This window comes from Acomys minous, assembly GCF_964271855.1.
Source record: "Acomys minous genome assembly, chromosome: 6".
Classification (NCBI taxonomy): Eukaryota; Metazoa; Chordata; class Mammalia; order Rodentia; family Muridae; genus Acomys; species Acomys minous.
Window position 1 is genome coordinate 18592453 of NC_140487.1, and position 13793 is coordinate 18606245.

The following is a 13793-nucleotide window of genomic DNA, read 5'->3' on the forward strand; positions in this document are numbered from 1 at the left end:
ATTCTCTTATACATATCACTTTGGCTTCTAACATTCTTTCAATCTTCCCCAGTATTAGATTAGTGAAGCCATTGCCCATTGTGGAAAAGATGAGCAAAGAACTCTCAGAAAAGACTTGTAGAGATGTACATATATGAGTGTGAACATTCTCCCTCCTTCCTCTCTCTCTCTCTCTCTCTCTCTCTCTCTCTCTCTCTCTCTCTCCTGTACACACACACACACACACACACACACACACACACACACACACACACACACACACACAAACACACACACGTGGTAGGGGGAGCAAACTGACAAAGAGTAAAATAAGGTCTTTGTCCTTCCTAAATTCTGGGCCCTTTCATCCTCCAGGGAGTACAAACTGGCTTTTCTAAATTCTGGGCCCTTTTTCAAAGGGATTGAGTTCTGTTTTCAGAGAAACAGGAAGCTTCTTGTGTTCTAAGGCCTAAAGGAGATGAGGCCAGGGGCCAGGGGCTTAGCGTGAGGAACGAAAGAAAGTATCAAGAGAAATGAATAACGAAGTGAACTCCCATGCCTATTGCTTTAAACAGCCATGTGATGGCTGGCCTTCTGAGACAGCGCTGGCTCGGTGGGCTGTCCCACGGGCAGGCTCCCAGGCATTGCCTGCAGGAACCGTGAGGAACCTTAAACTGTCAGTGTATGTTGTCTAGAATAGGTGACACCCTAGTATGCTGAGTAGCAAGCACCCTGGAGACTCATGCTCCCCAGGGGCCCTGTGCTTGCTGAGTCACCCAGCGCACATTTCCTGAGGGCTTGGCATATGTCAAGTCCTTGGTTTGTAGTTAGAGTTTTCCGAGGGGGAGGGGCAAGCATCTTTTTCTTTCTAAAACTCCTGTTTCCGTCTTGAAGCCAGAGGCAGCAATGTTTGTTGCTGATGTGGGTGTAAGCAGGGGATTTAAAGGTGATGCCAAGGCTTATTGCCAAAATGACTGGAAAGGTAAGGTTTCATTTATTTGTGGACTGTGGAACTAAGGGGGAAAAAAGGTGTTTTGGGTAATATCACACACTGTTTTTTAGGGTATGTTAGGTTGAAGTGTCTATTAGAAATGCCAGTTAAGATATCTGGTAGGCAGCTGAAGTTTGATTTAGACGGTGGAAGTTAGAAGCCTACGTTGTAAGTGCAGAGACTTACTAATGAGTGACTAGATGGCATTTACAGCCACTTGAGTGGACAAAGCTCTTGCCCTCATGACCGAGGCATTCCACCCACACTTTGGAGGAAGGACATGTACATGTTATAGGTCAGATCAGGACTGTGAGTGTAAGGCACCCGTTTGACATCAATACTGCTTTAATTCAAATACGTACTGAAATCCAAAACTTCCTGTAAGAAACACTCAGTGAGAAGCATACTGACATTTAATGTTTTTCATAGCAAATCCAAATCCCCAAGGAACTAAGAGGAAAAAAATATAAAACAACCAGTTGTGAGTATGATTAGAGGAGAGGAGAAAAACTTTGCCGTTTTAATTTACTGTATCATGTGGCGTGCCAGCTCAGTAGTGGTAGAGAGTCTGTGAGCTTCTGTGAGCCCCATGTGAACTAGAATGCGCATGTGAGCTGCTGCCCAGAATAGCAGTAGCTGGAACATTGGGCCCAGGAGAAGCAGCTCTGAAAGAACTTGCTCAAACAGCCAATCTCTGAGTCCAAAGAAATGGGGGAAGTGATGGTTTATGATGCTCAAGGCTGATCTAGACTCTGGCCACTGCACAGCCCTGTGCATATCAGCAAACCTTCTGAAATCTGGAATATGGTTGCATCATTAATGTGACTGCTAAATTTAAGAAGGACACTCTCAATTGGACGGTTGTAAAGTGCTGTGTGTTCGTGGCTAACCTTTTAGCTGGTCTCAGACTTCTCTTCCTTCACAACCACTGTGCTAAGCTTCCAGATGCATATAGCCATGCCTGCCATTTATGTGGCCACTGGGACTACACTCTGTTTCTCATGCAGAAAGGAGATGGGGCCAGCAATTTTCCAAGGGCCTAAACTTTTTCTTTTTAAGTGAACATACTCACATCATGGTGGCATTAATCTGTCGGCAGTCAGCAGTGAATCTGAACCATCATCAAGAAGGGCCATTTGTTTAAAACATCCTGTGATTTCAAAATGTCTTCAGTGAGCAATGGATGTCGTCTGTGCTAGTGGCCAGTTCCTATCTGTCTCTAACACTCGGTACTGGCTGCATTCTTCTGAGTGTTGCAGGAATGAAGACACAGCCCCTTGTAGCAGATGTAATGATGTTTTTGTTTTGATCCCAAATGTGGGACAGAAAACACACTTGTGAGAGAATAGGTGATATTTATCCACTAGAATCGGAACCGTCTCTTTTGGGGGACTGGTCTTTGCCAGCTGAAAAACATCCTAGTATGGACTCATCTGCGTAAAACAAGAGGGCTGGGCTTTTGGTCTTGGTGTTATTTCCTATTGTTTGGTTGTTCATCGCTCCACTTTGAGATGCTCCCCGAGAGAACTGCTCTGGAGAAGGCTTTGAGGTTCCAAGTTTCTGCTGCTGCTCCAGGTTCCAGCTACTGCAGTTGCCATCATCTTTGCTGAATTGTTGGTTTGTTGTTTAACAGGTTTGTTGGAATCCTACTGACTATGCCAGTGGACTTGCTCCCAGGAACTGAGTCTAAGAAGGTCTACTTCTCCTGCTCCCACTAACCTCTTTTCTCTCCTATCTAGGGTAGATGGGTTGGAAGAGAAGTATAATCATTAAAGAACCCCAAATATAGTAGGTTTGAAAGCCTACACCCACTGCAGGGCCTTTACATGCCTGAGTGGTGAGCACGAGGGTGCCAAGCTGCCAACCAATTACAAACCATATCTATCCTGAGCTTTCTTTTTTTCTGTTTCTAAAGCCATCTTTTGTGATGGGTTGCATATGTCCCTGCAAAGGCCATGTGCTGGGGATGATCCCCGGGGCAGTGCTGTTTAGTAGGCCCTAATGGGAGGTGCTGAGGTGACTGCAGAGCTTTAGGAAATGCATGAGTCAGGCACTATGCCTCATGCCTTTGAACTCGTCCTGTCTCTACTGGGACAATCTCTAACCAGGCTCCCTCGTGTTTTCTTCAGGGTTCTGTTTATCAGGAGGCCTTCCCCTGAGCTCTATAAACTCTCACCTTTGAGTGATTTTCACCATTAGAAGCAACCACTTTTTACATCTTGTTTATTGTCTGTTTTCCTCCACTGGAACAGAAAAGCCCAAGAGAACAGGAACTCGGTCTTGTTTATTGCCGTCTCCCCAGGCTCTGGCATAGCGCCTGGTACATTTTACGCATTTCGCAAATATTTAATGAATGGATGATTAAATGAATATCATTGCTTTGCCCAATGAAACTTAACCTTGTATTTGATTTTGTTTCCCTTTGTTCTAATGCTTAGTACAAACGGTGCTTCTTCTACCTCTTCTCTCAAGACAGTGTTTACAGTGCTGCGGCATTCCTGGTCTACAAGGCTGCATCATGAACAGGAGATGTGAAAAAGAGCTTTGCAGACCCTGCGGAGCCTCATTCAGCTTTGTATAGCAGTTAAAAAAAAAGTGTGTGTGTGTGTGTGTGTGTGTGTGTGTGTGTGTGTGTATGTATGTGTGTGTGTGTGTGTGTGTATGTGTGTGGTGTGTCACAGCTCATGCCATTTATTATTTGAAGATAAAACATGCCCAGTTTCCTCCTGGGAAACAACCCCCCCCTTTTTTTTGGTACTGGTTTTCTATAATATGTACATATATGCTGCACTGGCCTCGAGAGCTCACATATTCCTTTTCTGCACACCACTGCTCCTCTTAAATTAGGGAAGACGGGAAGGACAGCGGAGAAGGTCAAGCCACAGTAGATTCAAGAAAGATGAAAGAAATTTAATTTAAGATGCATCTATTTCTCGCTCTCCAGAAGTTATTTGCTAATTTTCTAATAAAGGCTTCATCTGTGTGGCCCAAATGTAATTATTTAACCAACCCCAGTGACCATGCCTGGGACTCTTCTTTCATCAGATAGCAATCACATTCAGCTTGCACGGCACCATTTCCTTTTAATAAAACCCATGTCGATAGGTTTGAAACCTTTCACCACTGGGTGCTTACATATTGACTTTTTAACAGTGTCCTCGACCCTTTGAAAACTGGCATTAGCTATTTAGTGCCCTGGAGTTTGCTTCTTCCCTCTCTCCTTCCCTCCGTCCTTCCCTCCCTCCCTCGGTCCCTGCCTTCCTCCCTCCCTCCCTCCCTTCCTCCCTCCCTCCTTCCCTCCTTCCTTCCCTCCATCCCTCCCTCCTTTCCTGCTTCCCTCCCTCCCTTCTTCCCTGTTTATCTGTCTGTTTTCCTTCCTTTGATTTTTTTTTTCCTTTTTCTTACAGATTTAAATCATGTCCTGCTTTCCTCATTGGTAGTCCTGTTGGCTCTTGAGATTTACAATGCTATACACTTTTACCTGGCTTTCTCCATCTTCCTGATGCAACCTTTAAAACCCTTTTTAAAAATACATAAGCCATCTCTTCACAAAGGTTAGCAAGTCTCCTTTAGGAAAGAGCAGGCTGCTCACGAGGACTATTTCGTGTTCAAGCTTCCCTTGACTCAGACATTTTAGTTGTTTTCCCCTTACCAATTTAGTTTCCTTTGTGTTTAAAATTTCTAAGGCAGGCTTTGTTTTGTAGGAGATTTTGTAGCTCTCAGTGTAAACTAGGTGCTCCTGACCTCAAGGCCCTGTTCTCGGCATCACTTTGCCATCACAGTCCCCTGTGTTCCTGCGTGATTTGTGGAGAAGGTGTGCTGAGAGCTCTTGTGCAGGAAGGACCAAGCTTAGCATTGTGCTTGGCATGTCTTTCTGTAGCCTCACCCCAGCCATATGAGAGAGGCGCTGTTTTGCCGCATCTTTTTTTTGAATGAGAGGAAAGATTCAGAGGGCATCCACTGAGCCAACACAATAGCACTTGCCAGAGCTGAAATTCAACGATGTTCCTGTCTCAAGGGTTGATGTTCTTAACCAGGATAATGCGATGCTTCTCTGTCCTTCTGCCTTGGGCAGTGTTCCTGTCTTCACTTCTTAATCTTGCCCTAGCTACAGCTATTTACAGTCTCACTAAGGCAGCAAAGCCTGGCAGCATAGGCTCTGAACCAAATGAAGAGGCTCCAAAGACAATGCCAGCACATAGGAGACAAAGTGATTTAACAGCATTTTTGCCTCAAAGTCTCAGTGCAAAAGTAAGAATCACAGTACCTACCCTCAGGGCTGTAAGAGTTTCCTAGGTAATATCATATTCTGTAATGCTTACATAGGTCAGCATGTGAAATGGTCTCTGGCATATGAGAAGCAGGCAACAAACAGCAAATCCTCCTGTGTATTTACTGATCCAACACACACAACTACTTAATGTATTCCTCTGTTCCTAAGCACCAAGCATTGTGCTAGATTAAATTATGAACATAAAATGTTCTTTGTTTTTGAGACAGGGTTTCTCTGTGTAGGTCTGGAACTCACTCTGTAGACCAGGCTAGCCTCAAACTCAAAGATCTGCCTGGCTCTGCCTCCTGAGTGCTGGGATTAAAGGAATGAGTCACCACCACTCGGCCATAAAACAATCTTAAGACCATCTTTTTCTTGGCGATTTTAAGTCTAGAAGAGAAGTCATAAAAGAGTGCTCCTGATGGGCAGTGACCACACTTAGGCAGTGTAATCCAATTAAAGAGAAGACCCTTAATGAGTGGTTAAAAAACAAAAAACAACAAACTTTAAAAGCCAGCATGTAGATCTTTCAAACTCATGCTCTCCAGGGCAGGTTCAGGATGGTCTTCATAATTCTCTTTCCATTTGCACCATCACTTTTCCAGGAGAGGTATCTATTTCCTGTCCTTCGAATTCCAGTTGACTCCTGACTTGTTTAAACAAGCAGAATGTACTAACCATGATGCAGTATGACTTGCAGGCTTAGATCCTAAAAGGCCTTACCAATTCCCTTTTGACTTATGGAATCAGCTGTCATGAAAGAAGCAATGCTTGCATTATTGCAAGATGAGAAATGGGTGTGCATAACCCTTGGCCATTACAGTGATGCTGGCTGGAGTTTAGGGCAGGTGAATGAAACCCAGCACTCTGGATCTGGGAGCTTTTGCCACAGGCCTCAGTCAACTAAGTGGAGCAGAGGTAGCTTGTGAATTCCCATGTAAATTGTAAAATCATGACAAGCAGGTCATATAGAGTCACATGCCTCATAACACTACTTTGGTTGATGGTGGACCTCATAAATGATGCTGGTACTATAAGATAACAAGGCCCAAAATGTCCCAAGCCCTGACATTTGTAATGTCACAGTGTGGTGCATTGCTCTTCTTTGTGATGCTGCTGATGTAAATAGATCTACTAGCTTCCCAGTAATATAAAAGTATAGCACAGACAATTAATTATCAGACACAGCACTTGATATTTATAATAAAATATTTTTACTGGTATATTGTATTATTTACTACACTGTATTGTTTTAGTTTGCTTCTTGTACTTTAGAAAAGAAGAAGAAAATATAAGTGTGCTAGACACTTTTCCCGGAGAAGTATAGCTACCACCTCTCATCAGGAAAGTCTCTTTTTATAGCAAATGGAGACTATCACAGAACCCCACATCTGGACACAATGCACAGTCTAGCAGACCCAATTAGTGCATCTATGCCACAGCCTCTACATCTATGGGGCAAAGAGATCCAGTGATTGCCTTAACTCAATATGTGGGATCCTGAAGTTAAAATTTTAGCTAGAAGGTTGTGGATATGCACATCTCAGCACACCTAGTCAAGGTGTGGTCTCACCCACTATTTGGGGTCTCTACAAAGTTATAAATCTCTTTTCTGGGGAGAAAAGAGTTCCCAGGTACTTTGTGCTCTGGCTGGCTCAGGCTTTTCTTCTGCCAGTATGATATTCCCAGGGGAAATCCTAATTTTTTTTTTAGAGTCGCCTGCATTTTTAGTAGTCAGATAGCTAAAGTGTCTCTTTAGACTATATTTATGTTTTTACCAGGTGGGTCACAATTGCATCACCTAGAGAAGCATTTCTCCACTCCCCTCTCAATAAATAATGCATGATTATGATGGCTAAATTGTCTAAAGATAGCTTATTTCACAGCAATCAATACTAGGAACAAAGTTTGCAGCTTTGTTGTTACTGTCTTATGTAAAGGTTGTTTTTATTTCCTTGGATGAGGGGATGAGATGAGAGCCATTCCCAAGCCTTTCTACTTCTTTCTTTCTTTCTTTCTTTCTTTCTTTCTTTCTTTCTTTCTTTCTTTCTTTCATCTACCTCTTTCTGAACACTTGCTGGCTGGTTCAACTCACCTATTCTGGCCCAAACTCGTCTCCAAGATGGCTGGTTCAAACTGGCTCTTCTTGGCTTCTGACTGAATTGCCCTGCCTGACTTCAAACCAATTCTGGCAATATGCTTTAATGTCCTGGCTCCTTCTCACTCTCTGGCTCCTCTGTCTTCCTCTGTATCTAGCTTGATCTCTCTGCTCCTGTCTCTGTAAAACTGTCCCAGAAATAAACTCCCAGTAGAGAAGCAAGTACTTCTCAAGTACTGCCACAAAAGAACGTTCCTTCCACAGCATAAACTTGACAGCTCCTTTACCTTCTAAAAGTGCAACCTTATTAACATTGTATAATGTTAATATACAATTAAAAGTGGTCTACAGGACTGAAAATAATAGGTAATTGAACAGTACATGAACCATGAAGTACCGTTTCTGTTAGCCTTATCATTTCTTTCTACAATGTAACCACTCTTAAGATTACTGAAAGATTTATGTATATTTCCTTTGTGTAACATTTTTATTTTCTCCCACATTTTCATCTAAGATTATAAGTACTTCTTACATTGAATACAAGACTCCATATGTGGAAATCCAAAATATGTAGACACTTTTGCCCATATTCCTAATAAAAATACTAAAATAAAAAAGAAAATCTCAGAAGCGCTGGCTTCCAGCCATCTGTGTTTCCAGCTCTGGACATGTGGCCTTAAGCACTGTCTAAGCTTCCTAGCCCTGTCCAGGTGGACGCAGCTTTAGGACAAAGTCTCAGCAAGAGCAAAGAATTACCTCGACAGCTTGCAGAATAAATATTGACTTTTAAAATACATTCACCCCTCTCTTTGTGCTGTGCTGTGTGTGTGTGTGTGTGTGTGTGTGTGTGTGTGTGTGTGTGCACATGTGCAGGCACAAGCACAAGTTAGAGGATGACTTGTGCATGTATGTGCAGGCCAGAGGACACTTGTGCGGCCCTTTCTTTCCCTTCTCAATGTGATTCTGCGGGATCAGACTCAGACTTGGCAGCAAGTGTCTTCACCTACTGAATCATGTCCCTGACGCTCATGGTTGTTTTTGAGGCATTTTGTTGTATGGCAATAGATAACAGAGACACCCTCGACGTCGCAGTCCCCCACAGAAGGACAGATAGCAAGGCGCTGGTTAGCAGTGTGTTTGGGGCATGGGACTGTGGAATCCTTGACCATGTGCCGTTGACATGTGCCTGCCACTCTGCACCCATGCTGGTTGTCTGGTCCTCGTGCTTGGACTGTAATGCAGCTAAGGCGGCTGCCGAGAACGCTACAGTTCGGCGGTGTTAGTGATTTACCTAAGGCTTCCCGGGGAGCAGAGGCACCGAGGATGGGAGAGTGCGGTATACCAGCTTCATTTTGGGAGTCTTAACTACTCTCTCTCTGGCAGTGCTATCTAACCGGTCTCTCTCTTCTGCTTGTCTTGCTTTGTCCCAGCAGACACAAACTGGTCCCCACGAAGAGCCAGTGCTATCAAATAAACGCATCTGGCTTGGAGTGCTCTGACTCACCCACTTACAGTCTTTATTTACGGTGTCGGTAAAGCATTGGTAAGAACCCATGTCTGTGGGATAAAGCCTGTCGTGTACAATCCTTCTGCACCCACAGCTCCTCCCCTCTCCCTTCCGTTTCCCTCCCTTGCTTTCCCTTCCATTCCACATTATTTAGTTTCCCCAGGTGCAGCTACCACCCCACACTGGAAAACCCTAACAACTCTACTTTCCAAGTGGAGCATAGTAATAGCCGTTATTTGAAGTTCCTTTTTATCACCCAGCCAGAGAGCCCCTTACCTTTAGTTTATCCTGTGTCCCCTCAACTTCTAGCCTAGCTTCTCTCTAAAAAAGGAGAAAAGAGCACCTCGGAAAGGGTAAGTCACCTTGCCAAGAGCCTTGACGACGTGGATACCACACAGGTATAACTCACATATCTGCCCCTTGATATCCCCAAGTCCTCCATGCATCCAGAACCACATTTCACGTAATAAACAGAATTTTAAGTCTCTAGCCCCATTCCCACCGTATAGAAAGCCCAGGATCACCACTTTCCTCTTAGTAGCTTCAGAGCTTTGAGAAAGGTTGTAATGGGCCAGGAGCACCGAGTTACCCAGAATGCCCCTTGCTTTCACATCCTACACATCCTGACATGGCTGTTCCACTCGTGCCTGTCTTTTCTTGCTAGTGCTTCATTCCGGATATAATCTGGCCTGTTTTTCATTCTCCTAAAACAGCGTGAAAACAAAACATGATCACTGCAAGAGTTTCTTTTTTCACAGATTTCAGATGTTCAATAGATAGCACATTCACATAGCTTGTGGCTATGGTAGAAATTCTTTTCCCCAGCTCATCTGCCCCATTTTTTTTTTTTTTCCTTTCCTGGCTCTAAGTAGTTACTTCGATCAGCTTCTTGGATGTTCCTCCAGGTCTACTTGCTCAAACATACTACAATTAAAATAAGTAAAACTCTTCTTCTCTGCTGAACGTTGTTGGCAACAACCATGAAAGTATGTTTCCTGTTCTTCCTTTCTAATTGGTGCTGCCGTCTGATCCCTATGGGCTTTCCCACATGCACGGAAAAGTCCTTTGTTATATAGTCTCATTTTCCCACAGAGAAGATTTCCATGGTGACAATTTTTAAAATGGGATATAAAGCCTGAGTAGTGAATCCTTTTAAAATATAGTATCAGATACTGTCCTTGCCCTGGAACCTGTGGGCCAAGAGTCTGTATGAATATCCCAGCCACAATATAGTTATTGTGATCAGCCACTAATATTTTAGATATTTGCATTAAGATTTAATTGTGTATCTGTATTACTTAAACCAACATTCTTAAAATAGACTAAATCTCAAATATAAAAAACAGTATGTATTTTAGGCTATGCAAATGCATCCCGTAAGCTGTATCAACTATACTTTGAAAATCTTTGTGACTGTTTATACATTTGAAGGTCCCATGGGTATATGAGTGAGTTCCATGACAGGTGTTCTATGCCTTGTCACTTCTATTCTCAAAATGAGTGAGAACATTAAATATTAAATATTACTCTTTACTCTGTAGTTCTTTTTTAATTTTTTTTTAACTTCCAAATTCTTAGCAGTCAGATACAGGTGTACAGGTATAGTGTCTGTTTCACTTCCTAATTTCTCTATATCTTCCCAGAAGCAGTTATGTATAATTTTGTTGGAGATGTGTTCTCTTAAAACTTTTCAAGGTAAACTTAGAAACCTGTCCCTGTTGTACTGGAAGCAGACTAAGTTAGAAGCTTTGTGATTGACCTGGCTATGGTTTCTAATGACCTGCCCAATTACCTGTCAATCAGCACAGACAAGTCTCAGGTCCCTCTCTGGTTGCCTTTCTTCTTAGCAGGTCGAGTGTTCCTCCATCAAACATTGTGTCATATTTCCAAAGCTGCCACAGAACAGTGTAACACATTTCTTGGGACGCCAACAGCACAATATGAATGGAGTGGCCTTTTGTTGTGCAATCTGGAGTATATTAGTCTAAGGTAAGATGGTGTCCAGGTCACTCTGTCTCAGAAAGCATGAGGAAAGATCTGTGCTGGGACTTCCTCTTAGCTGCAGATATTTCCTTATCCTGTGGAAACAAAGCTTCAATCTTGATATGGCATTCCTCCCACCATGCCCCACCCCCAAGCAGGCATCTGTATACAAATCACTTATATATATATATATATATATATATATATATATATATATATATATATATATATATATATCAGCTGTGTTGGATTAATGGTCCGGGTCCTCATATCACAATTTAATTTAGTACATCTGTAACAACTCTGTTCCCAAGTGTAGCTACATTTGTAGGGCACGTAATTCAAGCCCTATCAGGTACCAGTGTGGCCACATACTATGATGGTCACCAGCAAAGATCTAAGAGTCAGGATCACTTGTGTTATGGACTCAGTTTGTTTCTAAGATGGAGTCTTTCATTTCCCGGGAAGGGTTAATGTGATTCTTAAATGACACATGTAATGTGATGTCACATATTCTATCTCCATCTGGAGCATGCGTCAAAGACCAAAACCAAAATAATAAATGGGAAAACATCTCCACATTCCAGAGTGATTGGCTTGACCAGTCGTGCCAGCCATGCTTAGAGCACACAGAGCTCCGTGGGCTGGACTATACGCAACCACCCATCTTTACTGATAAAAGATGCCATGTTTGCGGGGCTAGGGGATTGCTTTTAGAGAAAGGTGGCTGATTTTGCTCCCCATGGGGAGGAGAGTGGAAATGCTGACAGAGACCTTTCAGTAAGCTTGAGAGAAGCGTGAAGGGACATTTGAGTGCCAGGAAGAGTCCACATAGAGGTCTAGATAGTGGCTGCGGTGCCTCATATGGTTTATCATGGATAGCAGAGCAAGGCAGAGGGGGATTTCCTGACTGGCCAGTCAGCTGACAGCAAGAACCCAACCTGAGGCCATTTCAAGAAACCCCCTTTAACATAAAAGGCTTTCCTGCCAAGCTGGACCTCTGCCAAAAGAAAGTGGGCATCTACCCTGAGATATGGAAACTGAGGGTGCTCGCCTCTGCTGAGCTGAGAAAGGAGCTGTAGTTGGAAGGCTGAAATTAAAGCTGTGTGGCACCCCAGCAGAGAACAATCAGCACTCAGAGTCTGCCATAGCCAGAAGGCTCCCACACCTGATAACACTCAGAATAATCTAGAAAATTCTTCCCTCCCATTTTTATGTTATTAGTAGCATTTTAGCCACAAAGAATCCCGAGGCAGTCTGGCAGTGGAGGGAGAGAATACAGGGAAAGGAGGAAGAAGAAGGAAGAAGCATTTAGACAGAAACCCGGCCATGTCCTAAAATGAGGTACTACATCATCCATGCAATCATCCATGCAAAATATGCCTCGAGAGTCTACAGGCAGCTTGACTAAAGAGGACATCTAGGATTTAAACTGGATGAAGGTATTGGGTTATATGACATTGGCTCGGGGCTGAATATTGTAATTGCTAAAATTACATTTTCTTGAGGTGCTGAAGTAAAAAAAGAACTTCTGGTAACCTCAGATGATGAGGCTTGCTTGTTGTCATTCATAGAAGAAGGGGCAAATCCATTCAGGAATTAAGTAAGATGGAGGGAAGAATAAAATACAGTTATACTTTTATGTCACTGCATTTATCCTGGGAGAATCTCAGTACTCAGTAAATGCTGTCTTTAGTTTTGGCATGAGACTAATTATTGTAGTTACTGTTTTGGTTGAATAAATATACTCCATCTTTTGTGGACTAGCTACAGAGAAGCAGAAATCATCTCGGGATTAAAATAAGGAAATATTTTGAAATAGATACAGATTCTGGAAAATCTAGAAGGCAAGTCCCTAAACCAAGCCTCTAGCAATACTCATACATCAAACTGGTATGCCTGGAGCCCCAGCTTGACTCTAGAACCCTAGCTCCAGTCAATTGTGTGCGCAGGAACAAATATACAATACAGTGCTTAAGCCTTGGACGTACTACCACAATTGCAGTCTGAGAATGGGAAAGTCACTCTCGTTGTCAGAGAAATTAATGGAAACTCCTACGAAGTTAGACAGAAGACACTGAAAGGCTCTTGCTGGACCTAGCGGGTCCCACATACCAGCAATGGCAACCACCCCAGCACACCCTGCTCTCACAGTCAGTTTCTGACTCACAATCAGAATATTAGCTAAGGAGGAGTCTGAGAAATCTAACCACCATAGTTAAGATTCCTATTGTTGTGATAAAGCATCATGACCATAAACAACTCAGGGAGGAAAGGATATATTCCGTCTTACAGTTCTCAGGTCACTGAGACAAGTCAGAGCAGGACGTAAAGGCAGGAACTTGGAGGCCGGAACTGGAGTAGAAGTTATGGAGGAGTGCTGCTTCCTGACTTGCTCCTCCTGGCTTGCTCAGTTTGTTTTCTCATACAACTCAGGACCACAGAACCAAGACAGGCGATGTCAGTGGTGTTCTGGGTCTTCCCAAATCAATCATCAGTCAAGAAAAATACTCCACAGTCTTGTCCCCAGGCCAATCTGATTGGGATATTTTCACAATTGAGGCTCATTCTTCTCAAATGACTATGGCTTGTGTCAAGACGGCATAAAATTAGCCAGCGCAAATACTTTGAGCTTTTCCTTTTCCTCAGTAGCAGATACCACAGAAGGTGACTGTGTAGACTGTAAGAGCCAGAATTTTGTATCTCCCAAACCGATCCCATGCACATGCAAAACTGTAGTAGTTATCTCTACACTGGACCCTGGGTTCATTTTAGCATTAAAAAAAATCATCTTAGTCAAGGAATAGTTTTCATACAATAAAATGTACCAACTCTCAGAGTACAATCCAAAGAGTTTTGACAGATGATTTGCATATAAACACCACCAAACAAGATACAAAGATCACTAGCAGCACAAGAGTTCAAGGCCAGCTAGGTAACATAGAAAAATCTGGTCTCAGAA

At 43.0% G+C, this 13793-nt stretch overlaps 1 pseudogene across 1 annotated transcript in view; it reads left to right on the forward strand.

Moving 5' to 3' along the window:
• Window positions 1-892: 892 nt before the first annotated feature.
• The window catches only part of LOC311599746 (heterogeneous nuclear ribonucleoprotein A1-like 2), a 92184-nt pseudogene continuing 79283 nt past the window's right edge, over window positions 893-13793 (forward strand). The window contains exon 1 of the transcript XR_014783633.1: window positions 893-961. The product of XR_014783633.1 is annotated as a heterogeneous nuclear ribonucleoprotein A1-like 2 (transcript). The remainder of the gene's footprint in view (window positions 962-13793) is intronic.